The sequence below is a fragment of the Chenopodium album genome, chromosome 9, assembly GCF_948465745.1.
Source record: "Chenopodium album chromosome 9, dcCheAlbu1.1, whole genome shotgun sequence".
Taxonomy (NCBI): Eukaryota; Viridiplantae; Streptophyta; class Magnoliopsida; order Caryophyllales; family Amaranthaceae; genus Chenopodium; species Chenopodium album.
Window position 1 is genome coordinate 66,004,162 of NC_137842.1, and position 17,838 is coordinate 66,021,999.

Consider the following 17,838-nt stretch of genomic DNA (forward strand, 5'->3'; position numbering starts at 1 on the left):
ATTGTCAATATTCGGTTTCTTACTGGCAGGAGGCAACGACAGCTTATTACTGTCAATTAGGTCTTGTATAGCTTCCTTAAGCTTCCAACAGCTTTCAGTAGATTGGCCCCTACCTTGATGATATTTGCAATGCGCATTGGGGTTCCAATTAGGCGACCTCTTCTCGACTGGTGGATCTCCAAATGGTCCAATGGGAGTTATAAGACCTTTTGCATTTAGCCGATCAAACGCGGTGTCATAACTCATGCCAATAGGAGTGAAGTTTCTCCTAAAAGGTTTCTTTTGTCCTTGGTTGTTCATGGCGAGGACTTCTCCCAGATTAAAGGTGCTAACATTATTTGAGTGGGCGGTTTTGGAAGAAGAAGGATTGTCGTTCTTCTTTCCTTTCCAGCCACTGTTGGAGTTATTGTTGGCAGCTTTAGATTTAGCCAAGTCATCTTCGATATTAATCCCAATATCATAAACAACCTTAAAGGTATGAAGGTTATTTTGATATTTAAGGTGTTTTGAATATTTTTCTTGGAGGTTTTTAATGAACAATCTCACGGACTCTTTTTCACTTGGTACCTCAATCATTTTAGCTGAGGTTTCTCTCCACTTGTTAAAGAAAGATGTGAAGCCTTCATTCTCCTTCTGTTTGAGGATTTCAAGTTCTCTATGGTCAGTTTCGACTTGAACGTTGCACTTGTACCTATCGACGAAAGCGTTTGCTATGGATTCCCAAGTAGAGGTCTTTTCTTTTTCAAGAGAAAAGAACCATTGTTGGCAAACGGTCTCGAGAGATAGCGAGAACAGAGAAGGGAAAACTTTCTTATCGATACCCTTGATACTCATTATTGTTTCAAATGCCCTTAGATGGAAGTAGGGGTTGTCGATTGCCCTAAACTTTGGGATGTCGTTGGCACTGAACTTCTGTGGAAGAAGATCCTTATCCACCGAGATCCCTTGGGATGTGAGTTCTTGAAACTTGTAATCGCTGGACAACTTGCTTAGGCTTTCTTGCATGAGGTCCATTTTTTGTTGCTTCGTGGGATCTTCGATCTTAAGTGCGAGAAGCTTCAGTGTCTCAGTTACAGTAGCCAGTTGGTTCTTGAGATCATTAACTTCTTCCTGAGTTGCCATTATAACTCTTGCTTTCCTCTTGCGAGCTATAGGTTTGTCGAAAAGTTGGACTTTTACGAAGAGGTTATCTTTGATTAATCGTCCTTCCTTTCTTGACCACGCGCTGTAAATTAAGTCAGTTTGCGTTTTAATTACTTGACTCGAATCAATTTGACTTTATGGCTTTTATAGAAAAAAAGGTATGCATATTTTTAGGGTATGCATATTTTTAGGGAGCAATAATGTACATATTTTTAGGGAGCAATAATGTACATGTGTTTAGGGAACTTAAGTATTATTATTGGAGGATTAATATCCGACTTACCCCCCTAAAAAAAATGACGAAAAAAAAGACGCGAGCACACAAGACTCCCTTAATCATGGTCAAGACATGTGTATGGTGTGTGTATTGAGTGTAAGTGACATGCTTGGACTCTTGTGTAAGACCATGAAACTTAGTGCCTAAACTCGAATATTGATTCAATTAAGTATTATTGCCAGCAAGATTAACCGAATTAAACAGGAAACTGATTAATTAGACATTAGGTGATGACTCGACAAATAATCCGAATTCTCGGCCAAGCGACAGGACTGGCGTTACAATATGGTGCTTGGCGCCAGACTTTGTAGTAAATGTCTGGCGCTACACACCATACAGTGGCGCTACAGCCCAAATTTTGGCACCAATATTGGAGCCTCGGTCTGGGACTGTTTTCAGTATTATTAGTCAACTGGGGTATGCCTAAAGTCGTACTAGGTCAATTCCGATTGAAAGGAGAAAAAACTTTATTGACTCGAACTAATTAATTAATTAATTAATTAGGCAAAGTTCTTTAAGTTATTAATTATAATCTCAACACAAATCAACAAACGGTTAGGAGGAGCATAGAATATATATGCACAACAAATAATGCACAATTAGTCAAGTAGGCACAATATGATGCAATGAGTTCGCAACCTAACCATGGCTCTAGTTCTCTAAAGTTTGGAATATGGTTTAGTCAAATAGGGTCCATGGTTAATTGTCCAGATGCACCGCGTAGAAGCCTAACCGTGAAGGGTTAACGCGTGTGGATAGAACACCGCGAGTTTTTAGAAAAAACTCACTTCCATGGTTTGGTGAATTCAACATCTCAGATGTACCCTTTGTTGCCAGGAGCGTTCAATCGGGTAGATAGAGCATGAATTCCCAGAAGGTTATGTCCATATGTAGAACACATATGGGTTTCAGAAAAGTGAGAAAAAATTCAATCAGGAAGTAGGATCGAGCAAACAATACGAAAAACCGGTCGAAATTAGAACGCATATTTCTGGCTCGGTATTGGGGGAAATTGGCGCCAGCAAACAGAGACTGGCGCCAACTTTTAACTGTAGCGCATGGCGCCAATACTGGCGTCTGGCGCTACGGCTAAAAGTTTGGCGCCAAGCTCTGGCCTCTGACGCTACTTCCCACATGCCTCAGCAGCTTTCTGTGCTCAATAAAATCATCCAGTTTCGCGCGGTGTTATTTCAGTCCTAGTTGTGAAAGACATTTCTCAAATTTCCTACGTGTAAAAATCCTATGTTTTTTACTCATTACGGATGGTCTTTCCAATGAGAACCTTTTTATGCATATGCCACAATGTTAATCAAAATTACGCACATGAAATACTTAGAACTTTTCGAGTCTCATCCACTCATTCTAAATCATTGTCGAAACAAATTCAGGAATTAAAATAGAAATCCTCCCCAGTGGAGTCGCCAAAAACTGTAGGGAATAATTTCAAGCTTTTAAAATCCCACTAGCTTGAACCCCACTGTGATCATACACTAAAGTATGGTGGCATCCAAAAGGGAAGAAGATAGAGCAAAAGAGTCGCCAACAAGTTTTTAAGGAACTTGTAAACCATTCACGAGGTGAAGGCTACACCCCTTAACGATCCAAGAGATCGTCAACTCCATAAGGTCATGAACCAAATAAGGGTTCGGGGATGATGGTACAAATCTAACCTAAAAGAGATTGAACCTGCCCTAATAATAGGCCTCTACTTTATTCTGCTCGTATTCATGTGCGCTTTCTGATTAACATGCAATCAATAGGATTAACCCTAAACCTGTTTAATCTATGTTGGTTGAACATTAATGCACAAATAAATATATTATTGGCGATCACTTGAAATTATAATCACAATTAACCTAACAAGATTATTAATTACCTTATTAAGCGTGATTGCAAGTACCAATTCCCTTTAACATGCAATAAAGGTGATCAAGCAATAACAAATAAAATATGATACATATCAAGCAACATAAAAATAATCATGATAATCAATATCACGAATAATAATTATAAATATTAGAAAGAACATAAGAAGCATCATACTTTTAATCATACTTAATATTAAAGTTACCCTAGACATGATACTAGGAATATCAAAATAACAATCTAAGCATGATATCTACATCATAAAATCAATTAAACCATTAAAGTACTTACTTGGATGCCTCGTATCTCTTTCTAATTACAAAATACACACGTTAGTAACTTCAAGGAAAATAATAATCAAAACAATTAAATTAAATAATGTAAAGAGAGATTTGGGACCAAACCCTCAGAAATTAAAACCTTTCACGTCTAGGGCGAAGGCAACTTCGAATATGGCTAGGCGTTTCTAGATCTTGTGAATGCGGAATTTTGTGTGAAAAAGTAAAGTAGAAAGAATGCATAAATGTTAAGAATTATTGATGAAAGAGATGAAGATGATGAAAAGAATTGATGAAAACTTAAGAATAAAGAGAATTGGTGACTCTTGATGAATGAAAACGGAGTTTTCGATAAGATATTTATAGAGAAAATCATCCAAAAAAGATATTTTATCAAAACAGAGTCTGAAGACCACAAAAACACATTGGCGCCAGTCCTGGCTCATTGGCGCCAGGACCAGTGGCTAGCGCCAGGCGCCAATGCTGGCGTCTGGCGCCAATCCTGGTTCCAGGCGCCAAGGCCTGGGGTTGGACGCCAATTCGGAATTCAACGCGTTTTTGAAATTCTGATAATTTTACCGTACTGGAAGATAAAATAATATAATTTCAGTCGAAAATGCTATTTGATCTAATTAAAACTCTGAAGAGTCCTAATTGAATTAAGAATGATAAAACCTTCTAGAATGTTCTAGAAGACCAAAACCATTCCTAATTGCATTAGGAATGATAAATCATATTAGGCCCTCCCCTAGATCATTGGGCCGTACATAAAGCTCAAACCAGGCCCAGTTTAGTAAATTGGCCATAAATTCCTCAATATTCATCGGAATTGGGCTTATAATATATCGTTGGAAAGGTCTTTGCAAACCCCATCCAACTACACCACTATTGGACCCATATCATGGACCAACCAAACTGGATTGGCTGTTTTCTCAAAATAAAGTTTTCAAAAACAGAGAGGAGTGAAAAGAAAAAAAAATAAAACTTTTCGCAACACCAGACCTTTCCACACTTTCGTTTCATTCGATTATGATTCGACGTGAAAGGCACTCATCACTGGGTTTGGTTTTGGGGAGACACAAATGGGTGTCTACAGCTAGGTGTATCAAGATCTTGTGAATGCGGAATTTTGTATTAAAAAGCAAGAAAGAATATTTATTCTAAAGAATGAATGAAAGAGATGAATGCTTCTATTGTAGATGAATATTGATAATTGGTGAATGAAGAAGAGAATTGATGATTCTTTGTGAATGAAAACGGAGTTTTAGATACGATATTTATAGAGAAAATCATCCAAAAAAGATAATTTAACAAAACAGAGCCTGAAGATCGAAAATCAACCTTGGCGCCAGCCCTGGCTAGTTGGTGCCAGCACCAGTGGCTAGCGCCAGGCGCCAATGGCTAGCGCCTGGAGCCAATCCTGGTTCCAGGCGCCAAGGCCTGGGGTTGGACGCCAAAGTGGTTCTCAACGCGTTTTCGAAAATCTAATAAAATTCCTGTACTGGAAGATAAAATAATATAATTTCAGTCGAAAATGCTATTTGATCTTGATTAAAACTCTGAAGAGTCCTAATTGAATTAGGAATGATAAGAACCTTCTAGAATGTTCTAGAAGACTAAAACCATTCCTAATTGCATTAGGAATGATAAATTATATTAGGCCCTCCCCTAGATCATAGGGCCGTACTTAAAGCTCAAACCAGGCCCAGTTTAGTAAATTGGCCATAACTTCCTCAATATTCATCGGAATTGGGCTTATAATATATCGTTGGAAAGGTCTTTGCAAGCCCCATCCAACTACACCACTATTGGACCCATATCATGGACCAACCAAACTGAATTGGCTGTTTTCTTAAAATAAAGTTTTCAAAAACAGGGAGAAGAGAAAAGAAATAAAACTTTCCGCAACACTAGACTTTTCCACACTTTCGTTTCATTCGATTATGATTCGACGTGAAAGGCACTCATCACCGGGCTTGGTTTTTGGGGAGACATAAATGGGTGTCTATAGAAGCCCCCACTTTGACTGAGTTTGGAGAAACGCAAGTTTCGAAAACGAAAGTCAAAGTAACGATAGGGACGGAGAATGATTCAGAACGTTCTGCGATCCTATATCACTCTTGTAACGCCGATACCTGCAAACTTACGTTAGTTAAACAGATAAAAGAGTTAAGAAACGCGTATCTTGCACCGTCGAGCACACGTCTCTGAAAGTAATCGATTGTTGCTGCACTGTTGTTTTGATGACCTCCTACAAGCTAGAGAATGTCATCCCGCTTGAAAACCGCTACGCCCGTAACTGCTTTTGGATTAGAAGATTGCTTCTCCTGAAACTATCCTCTCCGCCATGATAATATTCCATATCCGAGGGAATACTATCGAAGATTGCTTCTCTTGAAACAATCTCCATCCGCATTGATAATATTCCACGTCCAAGGGAATACTATCGAAGATTGCTTCTCTTGAAACAATCCTCAGATGTTTGTGACAACTCTCCATAATCTAGGGAACGCCACCTTGTTGTTTCGATGTTCACTCGTCTCTGAACAAAGAGCTTCGTTTTTATATGACTCTAATTTCCGCTGTGATAGTCTTCGAAAAGATCACTGCTCGTTTAATGCTGTTATGCCAGTACATCGGCGCTTTGCTGCTTGTGAACCAGTATGTCGGTGCTTTTGCTGTGATGACAATCCTCTTTTCTTTGGGAATAGTTGCCAACGCAACTCTTGTATGATGTATGACAATCCGATTTAGGGAAAGTTGTCAATGCCACGTAACAATCCATCCTTGGAAATGTTGTCACGATGAAGCGACAATCCGTACCTCAGAAAATTTGCCAAAATCCAATTTTTGGAAAAGTTGCCAATGCTTTGTAACAATCTTTCATAAGAACTTTGCTACGATCGACAATCCACATCTTGGAATATAACTCTTGAAAGCAATCCACCTTGGAAATTTGCCAACGCTATGCGACAATCCTTTTGGGAAAATATTGCCACTATTGACAATCCGCGTCTTGGAACATTTGCAAAAAAAGAGTCGACCGACAATCCACTTCGGGAAATTTGCCACTTGCTGAAGATAATCCACGTTGAGGAACTTTTGCCGAAATTTATGATAAGTAGAGACCTACAACAATCCTTTGGGAAATTTTGCCATAGGGAACTGGGTGCATGACAATCCAATCTCGGAAAACTTGCCAACGAGCCGATGAATGTATGACAATCCGAACTTGGAAAAACTTGCCAATAAAAGAAGGAGCACGACAATCCACGCTGGGAAACTTTGCCAGAGATGACAATCCAATCTTGGAAAAATTGTCGTTGAAGAAGATGCACGACAATCCATTTTTGGAAATATTGTCAGTTGGGGATGACAATCCAATTTTTGGAAAACTTTGTCGTTTAATAAGAATGCACGACAATCCATATTTGGAAATATTGTCGTTTAAGTGCTTGCTTTTGAACCAATGCTTTGGCGCTTATGATGAGCCAATACTTAGGCGCTTAAGCTAAGTGAGACGATCTTTTGTCAGGTCAATCACTTACTACGATTGTAATCGAGCCGACTACTAATCATGTCAAATTGCTTATATGGGCTAACTGGCGTACCAAGGAACTTGAAATTGCTGCATGAGGTCGAAATCACCTTTCTAGGAGGCTTCGAGCTCTGTCGTTGCTGAAATATCTATGGCGCCAAGAATTGGAGTAGGGTCTTCCCTATTCTGCTGCACCTGTATTTATTTTTGACTATAGAACTTTGCCAATCTCTTTAATTATCTTAGGGTTGACCTAAGGCTTAATGTTGCTTGACTCAATAACTTGACACGACTCAAGGTATAAACTTGACTTGATATGTTTGACTGACTCGAGGTTGACTCGACTCGAAGTGTAATGACACATGTGTTAGACTCAAATCAAAGTGATATGGCACGACATGACTCAATGTGTACATGACTCGTGTGTGCATTGTAATGTGATCGTGCGACTCGAAAAATGCAAAAAAGCAAAAATTTTCCGTCAATTTTGTGGAGGGTACCGACTTTCTCCCGAAAAAGAAAGACGCGAAGAAAGAATCGAAGTTTTCGAATGCATGTTGAATGAGCTTAGTCAAATGTTGTTTGATACTATCTCTCAAGGTGCAAGGATTAATCCATCCTAGGCTATCTCAATGGTTGACTCAATGATGAAAGCATTTAGGTAACTTAGGCACGGAGGCTAAGCACTTCATACTTCGATGCTATGACCAGTATGGTTGATGAGTGATGTTGATATGACAAGGCATGCTTCAGCGTTGTGTTAAGATTTCATGACAAAGGGTTCCTAAGGGAAGTATATTTGGTCATGTATCTGTGCAGTGTGTGAAAGTGACACTAAAGTTAGGCCGCAAGAGCTAAATGTGTGGAAAAAATATTATTGTTAGAAGAGCCAAATAATGGTGACTCTTAGGCTAGGTAAGCTAATAATATAGGGATCAAGCCCCCAAGTCTAGCTCTAAGTGAATAGGGATGAGCATTGGATATCCCTTGATATGATCATGGTGTAAGCGTGTGAATGTGAATATGAATGCATGTTTATTACGGCCGCACCTCGATGTGAGGTTGCCTACGTATCCGTTAGGAATCAGGCCGAACGTAGCTCTAGCCAAACCTCGCACAAGTGTGTATACCTCAAAAAGGTCTTTTTAAGGGTTGTAACGTGGTTAGGCTAAAGGTTTAAAGAAGAAGGGGATAAAGTCTCAAGACCATAAATAAGCCCCCAAGGTGTGCAACCTTGCTTTTGAATATTTATATTTTTATGCTTGAGGTTTTCTACTCTTTTTTTTTTAGCTCTTTTTGCTTTAGCGTTTATTTTATTTTTATAAGTGTGGGCAATCCCGATCATGCGGTCTATCACTCACTTGGCATTCATGTTTCTCAGGCACGGTACCGAGCACTCGATAAGAGACGCAATCTGAGACGTGTTCAAATCAAAGATATTTTCATATCAAAGACATTGGAACACTTGCCCTTTTGTACACTTTTATTTATATTTGTTTTTATTTTTATTTTGATCTTTTGAAATCACTCAAGATTTTTTTAGAATTGCATAAGTTGCACACCATCCCATCCCAAGGTTAGATAGATGTAGGTTAAAAAAGAAGGGTCTATCGTTAGACGAGGCTCAAAGTGGTTTATGAAGAAAGGATTGTAAATTCGAAAGGTGAAAGGAGATATGATGTGGCTACAAGGGGTGCCTCAAATCATTAGTATACCTTGTGTTTAGCTTGACATGGATTTTTTTCTTCTTTTTTTTTTATTTGATGCAATATAATGAAATGATCATATATAAGGAAATAAATGCTCATTTTATTAAAAAGGGAAAAAGGAAAAATCTACAAAATTAATCTAAAAGAAAAATAAAAGGTGCCTATGCCAGACTTATTTGGGAAGGGGTAAAATGAAAAAAGAAATAGAAAAAGAGGCCATGAAATCTTGTCGTTGCAGCTCGCCTCTTGTCTTGTGTCATTTGCTTCATCATCACCCAGTCTTCTTGCTAGCTAGAGGCAATGGGACCTTGTTTGCTTCTATGAGGTCTTGAATGAGATTTTGAAACCTGTAGCATTCATCGGTGGTATGACCGTTTCCTCGATGGTACTTGCAATAGGAATTTGGATTCCATCTCGAAGATCAATTTTCTGGTGTTGGATCCTCGGTAGAGCCAATAGGTTTGATTAATCCTCGATCATAGAGACGATCGAAAGCAGCATCGTAGGTCATTCCAATGGATGTGAACTCTCGCCTGGGTTTCCTTTTAGATCCTTGATTTTCTATGGCTAAGACATCATTATGGTCAAAGGTACTAACATTATTACTAGAGTGGGCGTTTTCGGAAGAAGAAGGATTGTCGCTCTTCTTTCCTTTCCAGCCACCGGGGTTGCTATTGTTAGTAGCTTTTTGCTTTGCGAGGTCATCTTCGATCTCGATACCTATGTCATAGACGGACTTAAAAGTATTCAAGTTGTGTTGATATTTTAAGTGCTTTGAATACTTTCCTTGGAGATTCTTGATAAACATCCTCACGGATTCTTTTTCAGTGGGGACCTCGATCATCTTGGCGGAAGTTTCCCTCCATTTATTAAAGAAAGAAGTAAAACCTTCATTCTCTTTTTGTCTTAGCATCTCAAGTTGTCTATGGTCGGTTTCAACTTGGATATTGCACTTGTACCTATCAACGAAAGCGTTCACTATTGATTCCCAGGTAGAGGTTTTCTCCTTGTCAAGGGAGAAGAACCATTGTTGGCAAACGGTTTCAAGAGATAGTGGGAACAGAGAGGGGAAAACCTTCTTATCGATACCCTTAATGCTCATTATGGTTTCAAAAGCTCTTAGATGGAAGTAAGGGTTATCTGTTGCCTTGAATTTAGGGATGTCAGTGGCGTTGAACTTATGTGGAAGAAGTTCCTTGTCCAGCGAGACCCCTTGCGAACTCATGCCCTGAAATTTGTAGTCACTAGATAGCTTGCTCAAGCTTTCTTGCATGAGGTCCATCCGTTGTTGCTTCACGGGATTATCGACCTTAAGTGTGAGGAGCTCCAGTGTCTCAGTCATAGTAGCCAATTGGTTCTTAAGATCATTGACTTCTTCTTGAGTTGCCATTATCTTCTTAGCCTTCCTCTTTTGACGAATCGGTTTATCAAAAAGTAAGACTTGAACAAAGGTGTTGTCCTTGATTAATCGCCCTTCTCTCCTCGACCAAGTACTGTGGGAAAGGAATTTGGGGATACTTATTATTAATTATTTGACTCGAGCTTTATTCGATATGCAATGGATGGAGGAAGTGAAGAAAAATTGGAATAGAATGTGAAGAAAGATTTAGATGGAGTGATATGAAGAATTAGGAATAGAATGTACCCCCCAACTCAAATGACGGAAATACCGACTCATGCATGGACCTACGACATGGTCATGGTGATGTGTACTCTAAGTGTGTGCTAAGATTAGTGAGTGTAGGTGACATGTTAAGACTCGTGTCATGACCATGTGGCTAGACTATGTGACCAAGACTCGATTAATGACTTGACAAGGTGTTATTGACAGCGAAAATTAACCGAATTAATTAGTAAACTGGTTAATTAGACCCTAGGTGATGACTCGACAAATAATCCGAACTGTCGGCCAAGCGACAGGACTGGCGTCACACTATGGTGGTTGGCGCCAGACGATTTAGTTAATGTCTGGCGCTACACACCATAATGTGGCGCTACAGCTCAGACTTTGGCACCAATATTGAAGCTTCGGTCTGGGACTGTTTTCGGTATTATTAGTCAAATGGGGTATGCCTAAAGTCGTACTAGGTCAATTCCGATTGAAAAATTAGACTTTATTGACTCAAATTAAATAGTCAATGAATTAATTAATTAGGCAAAGTTCTTTAAGTCATTAATTTTAGTCTCAACACAAATCAACAAACGGTTAGGAAAAATCACATAGAGTATGCACAACAAATAATGCACAATTAGTCAAGTAGGCACAATATGATGCAATGAGTTCGCAACCTAACCATGGCTCTAGTTCTCTAAAGTTCGGGATATGGTTTAGTCAAATAGGGTCCATGGTTAATTGTCCAGATGCACCGCGTAGAAGCCTAACCGTGAAGGGTTAACGCGTGTGGATAGGACACCGCGAGTTTTTTAGAAAAAACTCACTTCCATGGTTTGGTGAATTCAACCTCTCAGATGTACCCTTTGTTGCCAGGAGCGTTCAATCGGGTAGATAGAGCATGAATTCCCAGAGGGTTATGTCCATATGTAGAACACATATGGGTTTCAGAAAAGTGAGAAAAAATTCAATCAGGAAGTAGGATCGAGCAAACAATACGAAAAACCGGTCGAAATTAGAACGCATATTTCTGGCTCGGTATTGGGGGAAATTGGCGCCAGCAAACAGAGACTGGCGCCAACTTTTAACTGTAGCGCCTGGCGCCAATACTGGCGTCTGGCGCTACGGCTAAAAGTGTGGCGCCAAGCTCTGGCCCCTGACGCTACTTCCCACATGCCTCAGCAGCTTTCTGTGCTCGATAAAATCTTCCAGTTTCGCGTGGTGTTATTTCAGTCCTAGTTGTGAAAGACATTTCTCAAATTTCCTACGTGTAAAATCCTATGTTTTTTACTCATTACGGATGGTCTTTCCAATGAGAACCTTTTTTATGCATATGACAATAATGTTAATCAAAATTACGTACATGAAATACTTAGAACTTTTCGAGTCTCATCCACTCATTCTAAATCATTGCCGAAAAAAACTCAGGAATTAAAATAGAAATCCTCCCCAGTGGAGTCGCCAAAAACTGTAGGGAATAGTTTCAAGCGTTTAAAATCCCACTAGCTTGAACCCCACTGTGATCATACACTAAAGTACGGTGGCGTCCAAAAGGGAAGAAGATAGAGCAAAAGAGTCGCCAACAAGTTTTTAAGGAACTTGTAAACCATTCACGAGGTGAAGATTACACCCCTTAACGATCCAAGAGATCGTCAACTCCATAAGGTCATGAACCAAATAAGGGTTCGGGGATGAAGGTACAAATCCAACCTAAAAGAGATTGAACCTGCCCTAATAATAGGCCTCTACTTTATTCTGCTCATATTCATGTGCGCTTTCTGATTAACATACAATCAATAGGTTTAACCCTAAACCTGTTTAATCTATGTTGGTTGAATTTAATGCACAAATAAACCTATTATTGGCGATCACTTGAATTATAATCACAATTAACCCTAACAAGATTATTAATTATCTTATTAAGCGTGATTACAAGTACCAATTCCCTTTAAACATACAATAAAAGGTGTGATCAAGCAATAACATAAATATCAAGCAACATAATAAATAATCAACATCATTAATAATAATAATATCAATCATAATCATAATCATGTTAAAGCATAGTAAACATAGCAAGATCCTAGGCATGATACTAACAAGATTAATGACAAACCCTAGCATGTCACTAAGCAATAAAAATCAAAGCTTTAGCCCTAACATGATACTAACATGAATTAATATTAGGAAGAATATAGGAAGCATCGTACTTTTAATCATACTTGATATTAAAGTTACCCTAGACATGATACTAGGAATCAAAATAGCGATCTAAGCATGATATCTACATCATAATATCAATTAAACCATTAAAGTACTTACTTGGATGACTCGTACCTCTTTCTAATTACAAAATACACGCGTTAGTAACTTCAAGGAAAAATAATAATCAAAACAATTAAATTAAATAATTGAAATAGAGATTTGGGACCAAACCCTCAGAAATTAAAACCTTTCACGTCTAGGTCGAAGGCAACTTCGAATATGGCTAGGTGTATCAAGATCTTGTGAATGCGGAATTTTGTATTAAAAAGCAAGAAAGAATATTTATTCTAAAGAATGAATGAAAGAGATGAATGCTTCTATTGTAGATGAATATTGATAATTGGTGAATGAAGAAGAGAATTGATGATTCTTTGTGAATGAAAACGGAGTTTTAGATACGATATTTATAGAGAAAATCATCCAAAAAAGATAATTTAACAAAACAGAGCCTGAAGATCGAAAATCAACCTTGGCGCCAGCCCTGGCTAGTTGGCGCCAGCACCAGTGGCTAGCGCCAGGCGCCAATGGCTAGCGCCTGGAGCCAATCCTGGTTCCAGGCGCCAAGGCCTGGGGTTGGACGCCAAAGTGGTTCTCAACGCGTTTTCGAAAATCTAATAAAATTCCTGTACTGGAAGATAAAATAATATAATTTCAGTCGAAAATGCTATTTGATCTTGATTAAAACTCTGAAGAGTCCTAATTGAATTAGGAATGATAAGAACCTTCTAGAATGTTCTAGAAGACTAAAACCATTCCTAATTGCATTAGGAATGATAAATTATATTAGGCCCTCCCCTAGATCATAGGGCCGTACTTAAAGCTCAAACCAGGCCCAGTTTAGTAAATTGGCCATAACTTCCTCAATATTCATCGGAATTGGGCTTATAATATATCGTTGGAAAGGTCTTTGCAAGCCCCATCCAACTACACCACTATTGGACCCATATCATGGACCAACCAAACTGAATTGGCTGTTTTCTTAAAATAAAGTTTTCAAAAACAGGGAGAAGAGAAAAGAAATAAAACTTTCCGCAACACTAGACTTTTCCACACTTTCGTTTCATTCGATTATGATTCGACGTGAAAGGCACTCATCACCGGGTTTGGTTTTTGGGGAGACACAAATGGGTGTCTACACCTTCACACCCGCAACCCAGATGAACTCCCCCTCCCTTTCCCGCAACCGCTTCGCCCCCAAAAACGACCAAATCCAAAATCTCCTTCCCCAATACGGTCGCGATTCCGGCCATAATTGGACGAAATCGGGCGGTTTTGGGGTTGAGTTGCCTTAATCGGCCGATTTCGACCATTTTTGGCCGGAATCGTGACCGTATTAGGGTAGGAGGGTTTTGGGTTAGGTGGTTTTTGGGGGCGAAGCGGTTGCGGGAAAGGGAGGGGGAGGTTTCAGCTAGGTTGGGTGAGCGAAGGCGTCGCTGGTGGTGGTTTTTGGGAGGGCAGGGGTGGGTGGGTGGTTAGGTGGTGGTGGCGCGGCGGCGGGGCTGGGGTGGCTGGGTAGTTTTAGGTCTTTTGATTTTTTTTTTAATTTTTTTTAATTTTTTTGGCCAATAAGAAAGCGACACGTGGCACTTAACTGATTCCGTCTAGGAATCCGTAAAGTGGTGGTAATACCCATTTTTTGTTAGTTTGTGTGGTGTTAAAATCATTTTTTTTTTTTTGGAGGTGTTAAAAACCATTTTCGGGTTTTTGTGTGGTGTTAAAATCTAGAATTTCCTTATCTGCAACCTGTAACTTTACTCTATTCTATCTACTACTTAAATAAAATGAAATAAAATTACAAAAATACTTCATCGGTACGTAGACCGTACTTAGATTACAAAAATACATCACGATGCGCAGATCGTATTTAGCAATCTACTGGGCCATACTAGTCATTATATAGTAGTAAATAATATCATATATTATAAAGTGCCACATAATAAATCACTCATCATGCTTTCCTAAACTACAACATCGAATGATCATAATTAAGGAAACATGGCACCTAAATATCTCATATTTTAATTAATGCAATTAGATAATATCATATATTATTCATGACCATCAATAAAATATCATATATTTTAAATTAGTCATGAGATAGAATCAAATCTTATTTTAATCTTAAAAGATAAATCATATTTATCCTCAAAGATTATCCTAACAATGTTAGGAAATTCTATCCTAATTACTAGCCAATCACAAAATTTTAAATCAATTATATCCAAAAATAATTATGGGATAATCACATTATTTAAAACAATCTTTATCTTTTTGGAATATGCTCAGAATATTCTAACAAATCCTATCCAAAATTAACAACTTTAATTAAGGATAATTATCAAAAACAACTTTTGAAATTTGATATTATCTCAAAATAAAATCAGATTTTATCTTGAAAATATATTTAAAACAAAATAATTTTAAAAAAACTTTTTTTTTTAATATTGCTGTTACCACGTCAGCCAGGGAGTAATCCCCAACCAACGAAGCAGCTGCTTCTCGCAAACCCGCAACCGCAGCCAGGAGCAAACCCCTGCCACGGCACTGCCGCATTCCCAACCACAGCCAGGAATACACCACAACGCAACCAACAACCTGACTGGAACTGTTCTAGCAGGACGCCGGCGCTACAACCTGAGGATTGTCCGCGCGTCGCAGCTAGGCCGGAGCCCAGCCACCTGCGCCTGTTGGCTGCAGCAAGTCGCCGGCAACAACTAGCGGCAGTGCAATTGTTGCACTTCTTGCTGCCGCTCGTAGCTGTGACTCGCCGTCGCCACCTGTCCTCCAGCCTGCGCCCTCCTTCCCTTCTCTTCGAACACCTGGGCAGCCGCCGTGGGCACCTGACGGTGGTTCGACCACCCAGCCACGGCTGCTCCCTCCCAACAACAAAACTTTTCCTTTTTTTTTTGTTTTTGAGAGTTTAATTTAATTAAACAACTTTTGCAAAATTAAATTAAATTAGGTCTATTGAATTAAAACATAACATTTATGCCTTATTCAATTTTGAAATCAAATTCACAATTCAATTTCAAATCTAGGGTTCTTCACAAAATTAATTCAATTTTAATCTAACTCTTAAATTAAAATATTGATTATACAAATATCATATTTTATGTATCAAATCAATCTAATTAAAATTATGAAGCATAAATTATTCGAAAATCATCAAAATTAAGCACAAAAATAAAAATTTAGGGCTTTATTTCAATTAAAAATTTTCGAAAAAACTAGGGCTAAATTCAGATTTTGCTAGAACAATTGATCAATTAAATCATATTTAATCATATCCCAAAAATTAAATCTCCATTTAATATAAAGATTGAACCATAATTAATTATTCTCCCTCCTAATTGAATTAAAATTGTGGACTATCAAAGAATTATAGTCAATATGCGTAAATGCAATAGGCTAACTGATACCATTGTAGGGAATTATAGGTACTACGCAGCGGAAAAACATGAATCATATTCATATAGTACCTAATCCCAAGATCTAATGCATAACACATAAAGAACATATAATCGTATCTTTGAAGCGTGATTCCACGTGCGATCGAGCAAGAACAATGGGAGATAAAGAACCTCAAGCGTGATTCCTCTACTTGGTCCACGGGCACAGATTAAGACCTCCACTAATGCTAGTTAGTTGCAATTGAACCCTTCAATTGACCTTCTATAGAGAAGTGCGAGCAACGAACCACCACACGCGCCACCAAGGTGGCCGGCCGTACGGACGAGGGGAGGAGAGAGAAAGCCGTGAGTTAGAGAGAGGAATTAGGGTCTTTGGGATTGGTTGCCTTGATGTCAAAATACACTGTGTGTGAATTATGACTGCTTGCAAGCAACCCTAGGCATGGATCTTATTTATAGATCTCATCTCTAATTCAGAGCCCCTGTCAAAAGCCCAAAACCTAATTCTCATCTAACTATGCTAGCCCAATCCATTTCATGATTAGTTAGTTGCTCATGAGGCCCATTAATAGGCCTCTTACTTGCTTAACCCAATACCCTTGTTGTGTGACCTCATAGGATCCATTGTAGTAGGCTTTGGACTATTTGACTAGCCCAAAGATCATTGATCATAGTCTAGCAACAGATAATGACGACCCAAAAGAACGAACTTATTATCTCCATAATAGTGATCCTTGATATATCTAGTAATTGCACTTATCGAAGACACAATTCCTTCAATTTGTCATCCTCACATTGAGGCGCTTGTCTTTTAGTATAATATATAGATGATATGATCTGTCAATTTAGACGAAAAAAATTAGTATATTTGTACTCTGTATATCGTTAAATTTTACAACTTACAAAAAAAATCCTAAAACAAAATTAAAATAAAACCAAAAAACAAAATTTTTTAAAAAAAAACAATAAAGTGAACCCTGAACAAAGGTGGTTCAAAGGAACAAGAAATAGCTAATTTACTTTCAAGTCAATAATTTAGCAAGTTTTGGAATTAAAATTCATAATTAGCCGTTTTGGTAAATACTTTTGTCAAATTAGTCGTTTTGGTAAAATATCCACTTCTCTATATGTATGTATAAGTTAATAGAGAATAGAACAATCTTAAACTTAAATTATAAGTTAAACTGTTTAGTTGAGTTGATTTATAAAATTATTATCTTTACAAGGGCGTTTGATTCACAAATTGATATAGCTAGGTTTTGGATCAAGAATGAAATTAGGGTGGTAAGGGGTTAGACTTTGATTCTTAATACTTTTTGTTTGGTTTTTGTTCAGAAATGATTTTTTTTTCTTTTTATTTGATACCTAGAGGTGTGGTATGAGACAAACTCACCTTCCCTTACCCTTTGGGTTTCTAAACCCCATACCTTGTGAGTTTGCGATACACATGTGAAATTAAAACAAACTTAAAGTGAATTTAAATCATTTTAAAATCGTATCTCATACCTAAATTTTGTGAACCAAACACACCCCCACGTGGTATCGAGAGGACAATTCATTTTACTTGGCTTGAAGATGGAGCACCACAGATGGGCTATCAACGATGTCGATAAGGTAAGATGGGCCACCACTAGACCTGTTCAATGGGTTAGGGGCCCATTTAAAGCCCTAGTCCAGCCCTTTTATAAAAGGGTTTTACCCATCCAACATTTAAATGGGGTGGGCTTTTAATTTAAAGGG

General features: G+C 38.3%; 1 protein-coding gene across 1 annotated transcript in view; it reads left to right on the plus strand.

Moving 5' to 3' along the window:
- Nucleotides 1-17,838, plus strand: part of LOC145558828 (uncharacterized) — a 159,220-nt gene that overhangs the window by 92,882 nt on the left and 48,500 nt on the right. The gene's annotated exons all lie outside the window — the stretch shown is intronic.